Source organism: Clupea harengus, chromosome 5, assembly GCF_900700415.2.
Source record: "Clupea harengus chromosome 5, Ch_v2.0.2, whole genome shotgun sequence".
Lineage (NCBI taxonomy): Eukaryota > Metazoa > Chordata > Actinopteri > Clupeiformes > Clupeidae > Clupea > Clupea harengus.
The window spans coordinates 992,501-1,009,003 of record NC_045156.1 but is presented as its reverse complement, the minus strand read 5'-3'; the positions used below and the strand labels follow the sequence as shown (position 1 = coordinate 1,009,003).

Sequence of the window (16,503 nt, the reverse complement as noted above, 5' to 3'; positions counted from 1 at the left end):
TGTTACTCTCATGGCGTATCATTAAGGATGAAAACCAAGATGGCCACCTCCTGTCTCATCCCCCCCCTCCCCACACACACACACATTGAAAGCAGCTGGTAGCATGGCAACCGGCAAGGAAACTCCACCTCCTTCTCCCCTTGTTTTTCTTTTTATTTCTTTCTCTCTTTTTTTTGGTCTTTCGTAAGTGTTGCATTTTGACACACTCTCTCCCACAGACTTCTGGGTAATCATCGCAGCTAGGCCTCATTTTGCTCCTTCAGAATGGCCGTGCCAGAATGCCGGGTCCCCAGCAGGACGTGTCAGCGGGGGCTTATTTACTCGCCCCGAACGCTCCCTGAGCCCCCACTGCTTTAAGCATCACTGCCACACTGATATGGAGCTTTGAAATGGAGACAATTATCTATTTAGGTATTACAAGACATGCATTACAAACTGGAAGAGATCTGTGCAGCTGTTATGTCCCAGTTCTGTTGTTTTCTTCCATTCTTTTCCTTGTTCACCCCCCTACTCCCCCCCCCCGCTACCACCTCCTCCTCCTCCTCCTCCTCCTCCACTGCGACTGATGCAAATGCTTCCCCTCATTAGAGATGCAGGGCATTTATCTAAATGGATGTGCTGCATTTTTTGGTAAACTCATTTAGCTCCCAAGGCGCTTTGCAGGTGATTTGAATTAATGATGTTTAGTTGTTTAAAATGAAAATATTTGTCATTTGTCACCAGTCACTATTGATTTATGGTGGCATTGATGATATGTTAATTGAAGGCTAATGAATGTGAATAATAGGAAAACTGCCGTTTTGTCGGCTTCCTTTGTGTGTGTGTGTGTGTGTGTGCGAGTGTGTGTGTGTGTGTGTGTGTGATTGCATATGTGTTTGGGAGGAGGGGCTCTCCTTGTCCAGTCAAAATATAATACTGACCACTGCCCTCTCAACAAGGGCGTTTAATACATAATTAATTCAGAAGTGTTCCCTCACATGCTTGATGGGTTTTTTCAGTGCCCTGTGTGATATTGAGCTGTAGATAAATGCTCACAGCCTGCTGAGGAGGATGACCACAATTTTGACTGTCAAAAATGCGACAAAAGAGAAAAAAGCCTCATAGAGGAACAGCGTGAGAAAGCGGACGTGCATTTTTTTTCATATTTGGCTACACTCTAATGCTTTTATTCAAATGCAGGTGAGATATTGCCATATTGGCACTCATCTGTTTACCATAAAAACAAGGTTTAGGTTATTTTTTATATTCCAGTTCTTTATTTTATGTGTGTGTGTGTGTGTGTGTGTGTGTGTGTGTGTGTGTGTGGGGCGAGTGTTATGGTTCTACAGTAGTGCATACAGTGTTCGGTTGGACTAATGGAGCACCCTTGACCCCTACCAACAATACCCCAGCGCCCCAACTCTTCTTGAAACAGGCCCGCTGTGAGAGAGAATGAAAGTGCTCTCCTCAGCACAGCCTGAATATCATCAGCCTCAGATATGTGGCACTGCTTTGTTTGTTTACCCTGAGGAGCGTAGCCCGTGTTCAACGTTCTAAGTCACTGCAGCCATGTTGGTTGCCTCTGTTTGGTCAGGCAGCATTCTCTCCCAGCTCTCTCTCTCTGTCTCTCTGGTCAGCTTCTCTCCTGGCTCGGGCCACACCTCTCTGCTGTTCTGGGAGAGAATTTGTCTTCTCATGCTCGGTTGCGTCCTCATAGCCTACGACTGCTGCTACTGCTACGCACTGCTGCCCTGCTACTGTTGGCTAGCTCCACTCGTAATAGTTCTCGTTTTCTGAAAGGTTTTCCCCTTGTTGTCCTCCCTGTAACAACTTCAGGCTCGGAAGGCTTTGCACACATTAGTTCCGTAAAGGCACGGGTACAAATGACTGTTGAAGTAAAGAACACCGGCTCAATGGTACAACCAGGTTATGCTGAATCAGTGTCTCATGTGTCCATGATTGAGTCTCAGGATGACTTTAACGGTTGGCTTGGAAACCTGTTTGAGTGCCCCCCCCTCCTCCAAATAACAGTACTGCTGTACCACATATTTAGAAGAGAATATTGCAGACAGTGCCAGTGATTATTTCATTAGCTCTGCTAATTTCTGTGTCTGCTGTTTGCAGGGCAAGGAGGCTGAACTTGTCAAGCGGGGACTGAAGATTGCTTTAAACAAGGCAGTCCTTGGAGAAGGTAAACAATACAGTCACCCATTAGAGGGCCATTTTGGTGTGCTATGTGTGTTCCATTGAAATGCTTTAGAGAATAACTGGATTCGTTCAGTTTGTGAATGTCTACCCAGCTGAGAATATTATTTTGCCTCTTTCAAGGTTTGCTGCCCCTGAAAAGTCTAAATGCCTCTTCCACGTTGACATTGTAATTGCATTTTATTGTGACAATTTAGCACGGAAAATATTGGTACACACTAACAATTGTATACTGTGTTGGCACAACAGTAGGTCTTAATACACGGTGCCGAGACCCGTACCTTCTAACCGTTCAGATTCTCTAAGTGTTATAGGGCTGAAGGAAAGCATGTCTTTGTTCATTGTGAATGGGGAATTACAATAAAACTACTGCTTTTTCAGGCATACAAGCATCATTAGCAAAAATTGAGAACTGTTCAGACTCTCCTTTAACACATCCAGCTTTTATATGGGTGTCAGTCACACACACACACATACACACACACACACACACACACACACACACACACACACACACACACACACACACACACACACACACCTGGTCACATGGCCTAATCCTCACTTAGCCTCACGTGTCTTTTGGAGGTGGTGAGATGCCCCTGATGGATCTGTGAGAGCTTCTCATGCCCGCCATGTCCCTTCTCTGTATGTGGGCATTCTACAACCCTGGGCAGAGAGAGAGAGGCAGAGAGAGAGAGGCAGAGAGAGAGAGGGAGGGGGGTTGTGCCTGAGTAGTCCCTACATAAGAAAGGTTGGGCTGCAGTCACAAGAGCAATCCATGAATGAGTTGAGGTCTGTACAGTGTGATACAGGTGTATCAACACACACATACACACACAATCATGTACACTCACTTACCATTTTTTGCGCCCACACCGGCAGCGGTGGTGAGGTCCTCTTAATTGTGAGCTCCACCGTACCTGACAGAGAGAGCGGAATTTGCATACAAGGCCCTTTTGTGTTCTTCCCAAACACGGGCGAGGACAATATGCCTCGCCGAAGGCCGTTGAGGCCAGCGACAGCAGGGGAAGGAGCTCCTTTTGTTGAGTAAAGACGGAGCATAATAAATCACTACATGCGCTCCGCGTGGCTGGCGAGGTTTCACGTCATCCCTACCTACCTCTCTCTCTCTCTCTCTCTCTCTTTTTGGTGGAGGAAGTGAGTGTCACGCCTCTTCCCGCTTCACCTTTGCATGCTAACATGCTCCGCTAGCGGCTTGGGTGGAATTCTATCTGTCTAGTTTACATGGAAAGAACGAGAAGGAGGGGGGGGGGGAAGAGGAAGGGTGGGTGGGTGGGTGTCTGGGTGAGCTGGTGGTGAAACAACGAATTTGTATTTATCTTGAACACATTCTCTGCATACTCTCAACAAAGCAGCTTCTCCCGCGTGCCGCAGCTGCCTCCTCCAGATGCGAGATGGGCCTGAGAGCGCTCGAGTGATTGTGTAATTAATGTTAATGTGCCAAAATCAGCCTAATCATTGACACAACTTTCCAATGCGATTTTGATTGCATCTCTAATGCAGAAATCCCTGTGGCAGCTTACGGGATTAACGTGCTTCCCTGCGTAAAGCCAGTCTGAAGTGTGATGTAGTTTAAATGTGAGAGTGTGCAGGCCTGGTCGTTGCACTCTCTTTGTACGGCTGTGTGTTTGTGTGTTTGTGTGTGTGTGTGTATGTGAGTATGTGGGGTGTGTGTGCATGGCATGCACATATACACTATGTGCACATGTTCCCTTTTTCTTTATTTGTTCAGGGATTAGGAGGAAAATAAGCCTAAAAGAGGGTTTGATTGCGTTTAGGATGGCGCTTAGCCAGATAGCGTAGCTGTGATCCAGACTTACTTGTTAGTGTTGAGCGTAGTGGTTTGGGGGGCGGAGGGGGGGTCTGTGTGTGTCTGTGTTTTGGAGGGGGTGGGTGAAGGGGTATGCCTGCCCGGTTTTGCTCTATCTGCCCAGCTCGGCCAATCCACATTTTGATGCTCGACCCCATGATGCCAGAACTTTCTTTCTGTGCCTCCTCAACAACTTCAGCCCTTTCTCGACCACTTTGGTACACAGGCAGAGCTCTCCCCCAACTCTTTTAAAGCCAGATTGAAATTTCCCTCAAGCCGTACAACAGTGGCGAATAAACACACTATCACAGGAACAGTCGGCCGCTGACTGGAATCAGCATGCAGTGAATTAGACTGCCTCAGAAGATCAGAGCCGAGATGATTTTTTACCCCGAGCTGTTTAAGTGACTTCTGTTGATCTGCATTTTACAGTGGTATTAGACACAAACAAGCAAATTCATGCGTTGCAAGAGCAAAAAGGGAGCTCGCATATAGCTGTACGTTTGCGGCCCCTTCCCCCCCCCCCCAACCTGAGGGCATCTGAGGGCATTTATTGCGTAGTAAAAAAAGTAATTTCTTTATATCAGCATCAGGCTGAAAATTGCTATGTATTAGTATTAGGGGTTTGGTAAGCTTCTAATTCCATGGCATTTACAGCTGGCTGTGTTTCCATGCATTTGTAACACTTTGATTCTTGAGAGTTGCCTTAATCGCTTTTGCCCAGTGCAGAACATAATAAACAACTTGCTGTCGCTTAAGCGCCGCGCAGGGGAGATTGCTAACAAGAAAGTTAAATGTTTCTGCCACCAGCACTTTGGTCACCGCGATTTTCATGCACTGTAACTTCCATAGTGTGCTCGCTCTCCTTCTCTCTCTCTCTCTCTCTCTCTCTCTCTCTCTCTGTCCCTCCCTCCCTCCCTCCCTCCTTCCCTCCCTCTCCTCTCAACCTGAGCGTTGCTTGCCATGAAATGCATCGAGTGGGACGTTTGCTGAGGGCTTCCGTTGCTTTCTTGATTTATGTATACAACCCCCCCCATGAAAAAAAAAGTGTTTGGTTTATGATGCCATCGGCTAAAGAAAACAGCCCAGGAGAGCGCCACCCAGGCTGCTATCTGCCTGTGAGATCTTGATCAGAGGTTATGGCAGGAGCTCCCACACTAAGCCCTCTCACCTGTCTCTGTCCCCCCTCTGCTTATCTGATGGCTGATGCAGGCTCGTCTGAGAGGAGGCGCACACACCAACACAGGGCCTCCATAGCCTCTATTCAGGTTTTGGATGTCTTGTTAAAGGAACGGAATGCCCCATTATTCTTTCGACAGATTGTGTTTACATATTGATTTGAACACGATTTTATTTATATTCAATATACAGTTTTCTTGTACATCTGGCATATAGCTACAATGGCACTGTCAGTCAAAAGTGTGCTAATTTTCTTTTGAGTTAAGTGTTCTTGCCTTTAACGCCCTCTTCTGTGTTATCCCCTTGTCCATGATGTATGGGGTTAGACTGTGTGGCTGTCAGAGAAGTGATGAGAGTGTTGAGTGTTGGGTTTGATTGACAAGGGTGAAAGCCCTAGGGCAGCTCCACTACCAAGCAGACATGTCTTTTAGAGTGAGGAAAAGAAAGCTGTCAATGGCACGCATCACAGTTCGGAGTGTGGTTGGGATGTAAGACTGTGTAATGACTGGATTATTTCAACTGAACACGGGTAGTGGCTTTACGTGTCAGAATAGTTCAAGATACTTGATAGATGCTAGAAGCATGTGTGCTTGTGTTTTTTCCTCCCTGGCATTGTATTCTTCAGTGATGCATTTTCATGACGGAATTCAAGCGTTCAAAATAAAAGGTACAGACCACTTTAGATTCTATACTACATTTTTCTTCTTCAATTCTTTCTCTCTCTTTTTTTTTGCATTTTGATCTCAGTGGAAAATAGTTGGAAAGCCCAAATGAAAAAAAAAAAAAACCCAAACTGTGTATAGTCATTAGGCTCGGAGTTTATTTTTACATATTTGATGTTTGTGGAATTCTCTTCATGGTCAATATCTTTTTGGCAGTGCTTTTGCCTCGCCATTTATTTGAGGAAACAAATCCCTTTTACGGACGAAACACCTGGTGAGGCTACTTAATGGAATGGGCTTTAGCGTTATGTAAATAAACAGCTCGCATTTTTAGACCTGAGAGCTTTAGCAGGAGGGCGGATATTGGTGGAGGGGGGTGGGGGGTGGTGGGGGTGCTGGTTGGTTTGGGGCACTCACTCACTGCTATATGAGGACAGTGAGAGGCTCCTACGTAGATGATGCACAAGAAGTTACATTTTTTAAAGGGAGATTCGTACACTCTGAGAGGGGTGAAGTTAAACTTGATTCTTCCACGGTATAATTGATCAGGAGACAAAGGTGAGTGGTGAGTTGATCAGTTAAGGTAGACTTTTATGTTATGGGTGTTTTTAAGTTAGTTTATTTTCAGTCTTGACTAGATGATGTCAAAAGAATGCAGAGAGACCCCCCCCCCCCCCCCTTGAGCATGTAGAGGCCTAGTTCGTATAATATATATTAAAATATTCGTTACTTTTTTATTGTTGGGAGTAAGGGGTGGTAAATCATAATTATAGTTACTGCGTCGAGGTGATAATGCCTCAGCATTACACTGTCCAGGGGCAGACAAACACAAGACCGCTCTCTCCGAAAACTCCCATCAAGACATAGACATAGACAAAGTCTCACAGTCACCGCGGTATGCCTTGTCAAACATTTCCTGGTTATTCACATCACGTGAAATAAACGCAGTCCTCAGACTCAGCCAAGCAATAGGGCCTGGGCTTTTTTTTGGGGGGAAATTAAACTTTGGAGTTGGCCAACTGCACCGTTCCGTCATGTGTCCCCTCAAAAACACTTCATACATCGCTGCAGAATGAGTCCTCCCTCCCGTCTCTCTGCCTGGTTTTGGAATGAGCTAATGAATCCGACTGTTAAAATATTTGAAATGTTGAATTATCGTTGGAAAAGATGCACGCAAAGCTGAACTCTATCTTTTAAGAGGGGCAGAAAAGGGCACCTCTTTGTTATTTTGAATATGAGTTTATTTTAAGTATCAGCGAACGAGCTCGAAAAAGAACAAGTATTTTGAAGGCCTATTTATTTACTGCAAGTTTGTGCCGATTTAAGTCTTGGCTTCTTGTGTTGTTTTGCGTAAACAACCTCTCTGTATCTCTCTTTCACTCCCTCCCTTTCTCTCTCTCTCTCAACCCCCCCCCCCCCCCCCCTATGTCTCTCTTGCCCTCCTGCTCTGGCTTATGGGAGGGAAAAAAAAGAAAACGGCAAGCTGTACAGAGGGCCGAAAACAGGAATGACAAACACCATTAGCTGAAAAATTTCCATTTCATTGCAACTATGTTATTGTTTACTTTACCATACACGTCCTAATATGGTTACCTCCCTGTGAAAGCTGCCTGGCCCAGAGTAGAGACGAGAGGCCCGCTAAGGGAACAGCTTTTAACGGCCACTTAGACAATAAGAAACAAATGCCACAGCTCTGTAAAAGGCCCAGTGTTCACAGCAGCCAGGGCCCACAGGCCGCCATACTGCCTGCCCCCGGCCTCTAGGAGGTATTCACATGACCGTTTTACCGCTCCAGCTATACGTTTCATATCTCTGTCTTTCATTTGCCAGTCTCTCCTGCTCCTTTTCTCTCTCTTTCTTCATATATGCTTCTCTCTCTCTCTCTCTCTCTCTCTCTCTCTCTCTCTCTCTCTCTCTCTCTGTGTATACTGCTCTCTGTGTGACTTGCTAAAGCGTAGAGATAAAACAACCCTCTTCATTCTCTGTCTGGTTCTCTTGATGTGTATTTGTCTCGCGCAGTGTTTGTCTGCGACCACATTCGCTGTCACTTACTGTGTTTGTGTTTCTCTGTTTCTATCTGTCTGCGTCTCTGTCTCGCTTCTTCCTCTTTTTCTTTGTGGCTCTCTCGTATTCGCCTTCCTGTTGTCTCCCTCTCCCTTGCCACACACAAACACTTTCCTCTCCATCTCTATCAAATCAATTCGTGTGTGTGTGTGTGTGTGTGTGTGTGTGTGTGTGTGTGTGTGTGTGTGTGTGTGTGTGTGTGTGTGTGTGTGTGTGTGTGTGTGTGTGTGTGTGTGTGTGTGTGCGCGTGTGTGGAGGTTGTTTGGTGTGCTGTCTGATCTGTCTGTCAGCCTTGTTTAATGGTATGTGACACTAGATGGAGTCTGTGTGTCTCTGTGTGTGTGTATGTGTGTAGACCACTGCTTCATAAGGCATAACCTGTCTGTCACTGCACCCTGGACCACCTTTTGGAAATCTCACTCTCTCTCTCTCTCTCTCTCTCTGCTCCTCAGACACAGTGTAATTACAGTGCAATTACAGTGCCTCAACTGGCACCAACATTTCAACACAGGATCTTATCAATAATAGATTTTCTGCCAGCACTGATGAAGTAGATACAAAAAAAAAAGTAGAACAATGCAGTTATTGGTTATGGAGTTTATTGGGTAATCGTGTCTTTTAAAAATGATTCGTAACACATGTAATGAATTGGAATCATTCCATTTTGGAAAAAAACATGTGTGTGTGTGTGAGTTTCTTCTTGCGCCTGTCCTCTGTTTGTTTTTGGATGGTGATGAGGATGTGTCGACAGGAGTAGCCTCACCCCTGTCCTAAAATCCCCATGACCATGCTGGCTGCCCTGTGCCTATCTTCCCGAGCAGGACCTTTGACCCCAAGGAATGCGGAAGGTCAACTCCTCATGTGTTTAGGCCTAGGTGAAGATATCAGATGTCTTACGCCACACACATATGAAAGCTTTGGGCCTGTTGGGGATGGAGAGGCTGTTGGGGAGTGCGTCTGCTGTATTTGGCATATATGTCTGTGGACGTATCTGTTCATGTGTCATTCATTTTCAATACACCAGCGCTGTCTGGCAGGTTTAGTGCTTTGTAAAATGGCAATGAACTCTAAACAGGCTTAATGTTGGCGAATGAGATGGTTGCCTCAGATTGATCTCCAGACTATACACACGTAGAATCAATCTTGGCCTTTTGTATTGCAGTGAAACAATGTTATTCTAGCATGTAAAGCTCACACACCTGCTTGCAATTATTTAGCTCACTTGTTAACGATGTTTAGGTGCTCTCACGTTATATTTAACTAACAATGACTTTTTTTTCTCCCCCTGTCACTATGCTCATAGCGCTTGATTGCAATGCATTGCTATAATTGGGATAACACGACACTGTGTGAGTGTGTGTGGGATATTAGTGCTTGAGTTATTGTAGTGGGCCTCCGAGGGACCGTGGGGGTCGGTGGTGGAGTTTGGTCGAGGCATTGGGCCAGGTCTCTTGTTCCTGACAATGTATGGGTGTGTACTGTATGTAATGTTTTTATATGATAAAGTCGTGACGGTGTTGTAGGTTATACGTCTGTTGGTTTGGAAGTAAAACAAGAAATAACAAAAAAAAAAGTTGAATACATGCTATTTACTATATGCTATATACTAGTATTGTCATTTCTGCTGGCATACAAATAAGTTGTGAGAACAGTTCAGAGGACCATGAAAGCAGGGCAGGTTTAATTTTTTATCCCAGGTGACGGGGGCGGGGGCGGGGGCGGGGACAGTGTTCCATATCTGCAGTTAATGAACTTTGTGAGGAGGTTGTTTGTTGACTTCAAGGTCAATTTCTGCGAATGGCAGCGTCACGTTGTGGTTGTAAACATATTTACTGCCAGGCGTGTGTAAACACTGTAAATGTGTACAGGTGGAAAGGCCATACTGGCTCATTCCCTATTCTTTTGTTTTGGCCCATGCTCCCTTTTGGCACAGGGTGTTCGCTTGCCTGTGTGTGTGTGTGCGTGTGCGTGTGCGTGTGCGCGTGCGCGTGCGTGTGCGTGTGCGCGTTGGTGTGCGCGTGCGCGTGCGCGTGCGCGTGCGCGTGTGCGTGTGCGCGTGCGTACGTGCGTGCGTGCGTGCGTGTGTGTTTGCATATGCTTGCACTCAAACTGTGTCGTATCACAGCCTATGATAATATCCCCGCAGTAAGGGAATAAGAGAGCGACCCAGGCAAATGAAAGGCAGCATACAGGCAGGAATGCATGGCAAGCAAGCGCCGCCGGTATTAAATATGAATTAATGGAATGTTGCTCCGCCTCATCATAGGGTAGTTCTGGTTAAAAAAAAAAAAAAAAAAGAAAGAAAGAAGAAAGAAAAAAAAATGTATGTTGCCGGCTACCGGCCATGAAGGTGCATTTGGACTTGGTATCCTTTAATTAGAAGTGAGATATTAGCATTTCATAGGGATTTGTGCCGGGAGAGAGAGAGAGAGAGAGAGAGAGGGGGGGGAGGGGGGGCGAGTGCGGAGAGCGGAGAGCAGCGCTTTCATTAGCCGGCCCCTCTGCATGTAATGAGCGCCGTCATTAGCTGATGGAGTGGATTTGCCCTGGCTCTACCTTGAAAGGCATGTCATTTACATACTTCTTAGGACCGCTGCCTTTAATGGATTCCTCAATGAATGAATGAAATAATAATAATAAAAAAAAAAGCCACTTCTTTTTTTTTCTTCTTCTTTTTTTTCTGAAAATGGTGAAGAGTTAGCTTCTGATGATGTACATCGGCGTGCCTTTTTTTGGTGTGGGCTGTGAGGAGGAGAGGAGGAGGATGGCGAGGGGAAGTGGGGGGCACAAAAAGGACAAAGGAGTACAATTTAAAAAGAGGTGAAGGGGGGGAAAGAGAGGGAGAGAGAGGTAAGGGGGAGAGAGAGGGAGAGAGAGGTAAGGGTGTCTTTAATGTTAGAAACTTAAGGCCTCAGATATCACTTTGAGAGTCGTGTAGTGCATCATAAATTCTGAATTAAATCAATAATGGGCGACATGCAGGAATAAAAGCGGTGGATCAAACAGAGGAAATATGGCACACAGGCTGACTTTTGCCTCCAGACATGGACACATAAATAAGGTGTGTGTGATTAGGTGTGGGGGTGGGGGTGGGGGTGAGGGACAGGAGTGGGGTGCAGCCCCACACACACACACACACACTCAGCCCAAGCCCCCGTGGGACAGGCAAGGGTAGGTCTGATCTAACGCACCCAAATCATCGAGGTGGGGTTTTTATCCCCAAAATAAAAAGGGAAGTTTCTAAGCCGCCAGCCACATCTCCCTGTCTGTCCGTCTGTCTCTGTCTTTTCCCACTACCCTCCTCCCTCCTTTCCACTATCTCTCTCCTCTCTCCTCTCTCTCCTCTCTCTCCTCTCTCCTCCTCTCTCCTCTCTCCCACTCCGCCTCTGTTGCTCTCCTTCACTCTCTCCGAATCAGGCGTGAAGTGATTAGTGTGTGTTATTGATGAGTTCCCAAAGTGGCAAGTGTGGGAAATTGCATCTTTGATCATGGAGAGTTTGGGAAATGTAACGTGAGTGTGCCGAGTGAGCCTGCCAGGTAAAGTCTTAACCCCCCCCCATACACACACACACACAAAACACACACAAAACACACACACACACACACACACACACACACACACACACACCCGCCCCTGGATCCACCCAGCACCCTGCCACACATCCGACCTGTCGCGGGGGACGTGGATCTGCCTTCCCTTCTCTAAACCACATATTTGTTTTGGATGCTTCTCATTGGAGTGTACATGGTGATTACAGCTGTTCATTAACAAAATTGGGTATTTGTTTTAAACTTTAACCAATCACTTTGATATGCTAATTAGGGTGTAATTTAATTTGAGCCCCGTAATGATGATGCCGTTATTATGGACATAAATGATGCAGTTAAGCAGAGAGTAATCTCATTTGCATACTGTACATGGCAGTAAATTAAGCCCTTTCCCTGTGCTGCCTCGCTTCTCATTTTCCACTCCTTTACACACTGTCTCTCTCTTTCTCTCCCTCCTTCACTCCATCTCTCTATCCCCCTCTCTCTCACTACCTCCCTCTCTCCATCTCTACTCCACTCACCTTCTCTCTCTCTCTTGCTCTCTCCTTCTCTCTCTCTCTCTCTCTCTCTCTCTTTCTTTCTTTCTCTCTACTACCTTCTCTCTCTCTCTTTCAGCCTGATGCCTAATGGCAGGCTAGGCCTTTTGATGTGGAGAGCCTGCTTCCACACTTAAAATCAGCAATTCACAATATGTAACGCATAAAGTGCCTCATTATCCCACTAAGTGTTTCTTTAAGAAGTGGAGGATTAATAAGGAGAGGTGTTGTTTTTTAAACTTCCTCGCCTGTGATGTCGGATGTACAAATGCTTAATGTTTTCTTTTGGGATGGAGTTTTTTTGTTCCCTTTTGTGTCTGCGTCTGTGTGTGTGTCTCTGTCTGTGTGTGTCTGTGTGTCTGTGCGTGTTTGTGTTTGGTCATTTGACATCCTTCCTGTTGTAACGTGGCACGTGAAAGGAGTATTTTGGCGGCACTGTGCCGGAGCGCTTTTTTTTTTCCTCTCTCTCTCTCCCTCCCTCCATCACTGCTGCACGTTGTGCTGTGATCGCCGGTCCTGTCGGAGGGCTGCTCCTTTTGTTTTGAGACATGATTAATGGTGACAGGATGCTTGGGGTGCATATGTTCACTCCACTTTTCCTTTACCTTGTCACAGTGATGGAACCCACCCCTGAATGCATCTGCACGGTATTGTAACCGTTACGTCTCGCCCCCCGCAGTCTGACGTCGTTAAACAATTTCACTCGCCGCATCACTCGTGAAGGCCACAAAATATTTCCCCAAGTCCCCCCCCCTCTCTGTCTTTGGAGTCGAATCGAATGGTGTCTGGTTTATTTGTGGGGAAAGAAGACAATGAAAGGGTTACTGTGAACACAAAGGTCTCTGAATGATTACAGAGAGGTGTGCATGCATGTCGGAATTCAGCTTCACGTATTCTAAACTTTAAAAAAAAAAAATTTTTACTCCTGTTCTTTTGTTTCTTTTTTTTTTTTTAAAGCTTGTCCAGCTCTTACATGGCAGTCCTTTGTGTTGTAAAGGAGAAATGTGGAGTGTGTGTGTGGTGTGGTGTGGTGTGGTGTGGTGTGGTGTGGTGTGTGGGGTGGGGGGATATTTTATGGACTTAACACTGACAATACAATTGCCCTTCAGCGAGAATGCGTTTCCATTTTGCACCATAAAGAATATTATTTTTTTGCCAGCCAATTTTCTCTGTTCGTCTCTAATTGGCTACATAAATCTCGGCCCCTGAGAGTGAAGAATGTTGCGGTGTCATAGAGTGTAATCCTCACCCTTATTTACCAATTCATTAAGATTCATTGATGCAGGATCGGTGAGAGGAAATGACAGCATAAATCAGAGCCCAGCCATAATGACCCTAATCAGTTGGGAATTGCAGAAAATGTCATGATGAACTATGTCCTTGTGTTCGTGCCACTGTACATTGTCATTGCGCTGCTTTATGAGCGCGACGCATCCTTCTGACACGGGCTGTATTTAACCAAAAAGAGTTGTTAAAAGCGGGATTCCATTAAAGCGCCGAGATTCATACAAGGTCTTTCACTGTTTAGCCCCATGCCCTTTACCTTCAGTTTAACTGCTTAATGGAAGACGCACACCCCTCCTTTTTAACCCACCATTGCCCCTCTCTCTCTCTCTCTCTCTCTCTCTCTCTCTTTCTTTCTCTCTCTCTCTCTCTATCTATCTATCTATCTATCTATATCTCTCTCTCTCTCTCTCTCTCCCTCTTTCTCTCTTTCCCTCCCTCTGCCCACTCCCTGCAATGTCTGAGCTTTTAAAATAATGACATGCTTCCTAGGCACAAAACATGGTTGCATAGTTGGGGAAGGCCACCCAGAGAGGATGTGGAAGTGAGGTCAAAAGGCATGTGTGTTCACATGCCCTCCAAAACCATGCGCCATACCCACCCAAACATATCCTCTCTGTCCGTTTCCTGATTGGTTACAGGCAGCTGGGGCAACCTGTCCAACAAGGTGGCCACATGCTTTGAAGTTCTGTTTAAAGCGGGGCTGAATGGCGTAGTTGTCTTTTGATGTTTTATTGTTTTATTGTTTGCTGTATGCGCAAGCACAAATTAAAACAAGATACAAAAAAAAAAAGGTTCTGTGAACTGTAATCGGACCGCCTCATGATGAATGAAATATGTAAGTGACATACAATTAGGCCTTGCAGCCTTGCACAAGGTTCCATAACTATATTTTTAGTTGTGGTTCTCTGTTCTGCTTTGGGCCCTACGGAAACGTAGTGCAAAATGGCTGCCAGGTCAGACTGGTAGATGAAGTTGTGTTGTATCTGCTTTGCTGAAGCTGGCAACACCCTGACAAAAGGGACAATAGAGCTGACGTTAAATATTAAATGTCTGACAATTTGACCAGGAGATAAACTATTGGAAAGGAGAAGGCTGCAGAGCCGCATTTCCGTGCCATTATTTGTGTATGAAGGTTAATGATTGCATCTGACAATCAATAGCTCAACTTTATCTCAGTTAAACCGACTCCAGACAGATTGAAAGGAACCTGCGGTGCTTTCTTCAGGACAGTTAGACCCCTTGACTCCATTAAGCTATTGAACAATGCTCAGGGAAACAGTAGGGTATTGAGCGACACTGCAGTTGCAGGTTAAGGTAGCTCAGAGGTTGCGCTTTCACACTGAACCTCATTCCGATGGACGCGGTGTGTGATGCCGAATGCTACACACTGCTGTGTTTAAGGAATACAGAAATGACAAAAACACACCCTTCACACATCCATTTCAGAGTATTAATTGAGTGGAAGAGTGGGGGAAGTTTTTTTTATTTATTTTTTTTATTTTTAAACAAACACTTGAGTGTTCATACCAATGTGTTCCTGCTGTGTTTCGAAGAAGCTGGCAGCTTGGTGCTGGTGTCAATCAGAATAGTATCTAATCAAGTGCCATGATTAGACTCTGTGGCTCTCCTTCCTCAGTGACACCAGGGAGACGCATGCTCTGAGATGGTGGTGCACATCACTAGCCGTATGCAACTGGGTGAGTTTACACCCCCCACCCCCCACCCCCCATGGATGGGCTTTCTAATAATACGGTCCTCCCATGATTTGGACCTCGGCTTTGTTAATTAGATAAGTTCGCGGAGGCTAACCTTCCCTTCCCCAGGAAAATGCTTCTGACACATTTCTCCTTCTCAAAAGTCCACATTTCTACACACCCCTGGGAACGTTCTGTGCGCGGATTCCAGTAACAATGATTAAAAATATATGACACACTTTTAAATAATGTTAAAACAATAAGCGCTTTTCTCCCAGTCCCATAGGATGCGGGAGATTGAAGCCTGTGTTTTTCTTTGAGTGCGTCTGTTTGACAGGTTTAATTTGTAAGATGAGCTTCAGGGCACCACGGACTGGCTTTTCCCACCGCAAGTTCTGGTCAGGGAGAGGCCTTGTGTGTCTCACTGCCTGTTGTTTTTTCATCCCTCTCTCTCTCTCTCTCTCTCCTGCCTTCATTCTCTATCATACTCTGTCTGCTTGTGTGCCCCTCGCTTTTTTTCTCTCCACTCGTTCCGTCTCTCACTCTCGCTGTGTGTGTCAGTGTGTGCAGTTAATCAGCACGAAACACATACGAACAAGGCATATCAAAGTCAGTCGGAGGAGAACCACTAAATGAACGTGCAGTCAACCACTCAACAGAAACTATTGTTGGGGATGGAAAAATGGTTTGCATCCTGGTACTGCTATTCAGCTCATAGTCAGCTGCCACTGAACTCTATAGTCTACTTTTATTTACTCACTTAGTCTCTTAACTGGTGTGCTAAAAATGACTTAGGCCTACCTCACTTCCCTCCATTTGTTTTCCCCTCCTCGATTGTCTGTGCACAGCAGGCTCATCCGTGCAATTGCACGTGGCAGGCTTGTGAGCGAAGAAGACAAACAGCTTTGTATATCATCAAAAAATTATATATCTATTTAGCCTCCCCACTGGAATAGTCCGCCTTGTGTCTCCCGTCGCATATTGTTCATTTATTTGCGCTGGTAATGGGTTCTTATTTATACGAATCATCGTTGACTGGATTATGCTATTGTCCTGGCTTTTCCCCCTCTTGCAGATACATGCCGTAGTAATACATTTGAATCTAGATTTCACGCTTGAGGATCCTATTACATTCTTCTCAATGTGTCGTAAACACGTGTTTGGTCTCTTAGATCATTCTTCATTCACCCCCTCCAACACCATCACCATATTCTCTTCTCAACCCCCCCCCCCCCTCTCCATCCTGTCAGGCAGGGGTAAATGGATTTGGGGTGGTGAATGAACGGAGTGTGAAACATGGTTTAAAGAGGAAGAGTTCCTTCACTCTCTGCACCCACCTTGGCAGATGGCATGGGAGTGACATGAAAAATTCATGTCCAAGAAGATTATCAGCCTTTGGGCTCTGTCACGGTCCTCTGTGTTCTGTCTTTGAGTTTTTGTGTTTGAGTGTTGTGTGCAGGTTCTGCAAACATTGTGGCATTTTTAAGTAGTGACTTAATTCCATCCAAATTAGT

At 45.6% G+C, this 16,503-nt stretch overlaps 1 protein-coding gene across 15 annotated transcripts in view; it reads left to right on the top strand.

The window, feature by feature from the left end:
- foxp1b (forkhead box P1b) overlaps positions 1–16,503 on the top strand; it is a 165,723-nt gene that overhangs the window by 53,125 nt on the left and 96,095 nt on the right. For 12 of the 15 annotated variants that reach the window (XM_031567224.2, XM_031567225.2, XM_031567230.2 and 9 more), the window contains one exon: positions 2,104–2,170. The exons of the other annotated variants lie outside the window; for them this stretch is intronic. The gene's annotated coding sequence lies outside the window, so the exon portion shown is untranslated. The remainder of the gene's footprint in view (positions 1–2,103; positions 2,171–16,503) is intronic. 15 annotated transcript variants of the gene reach the window in all.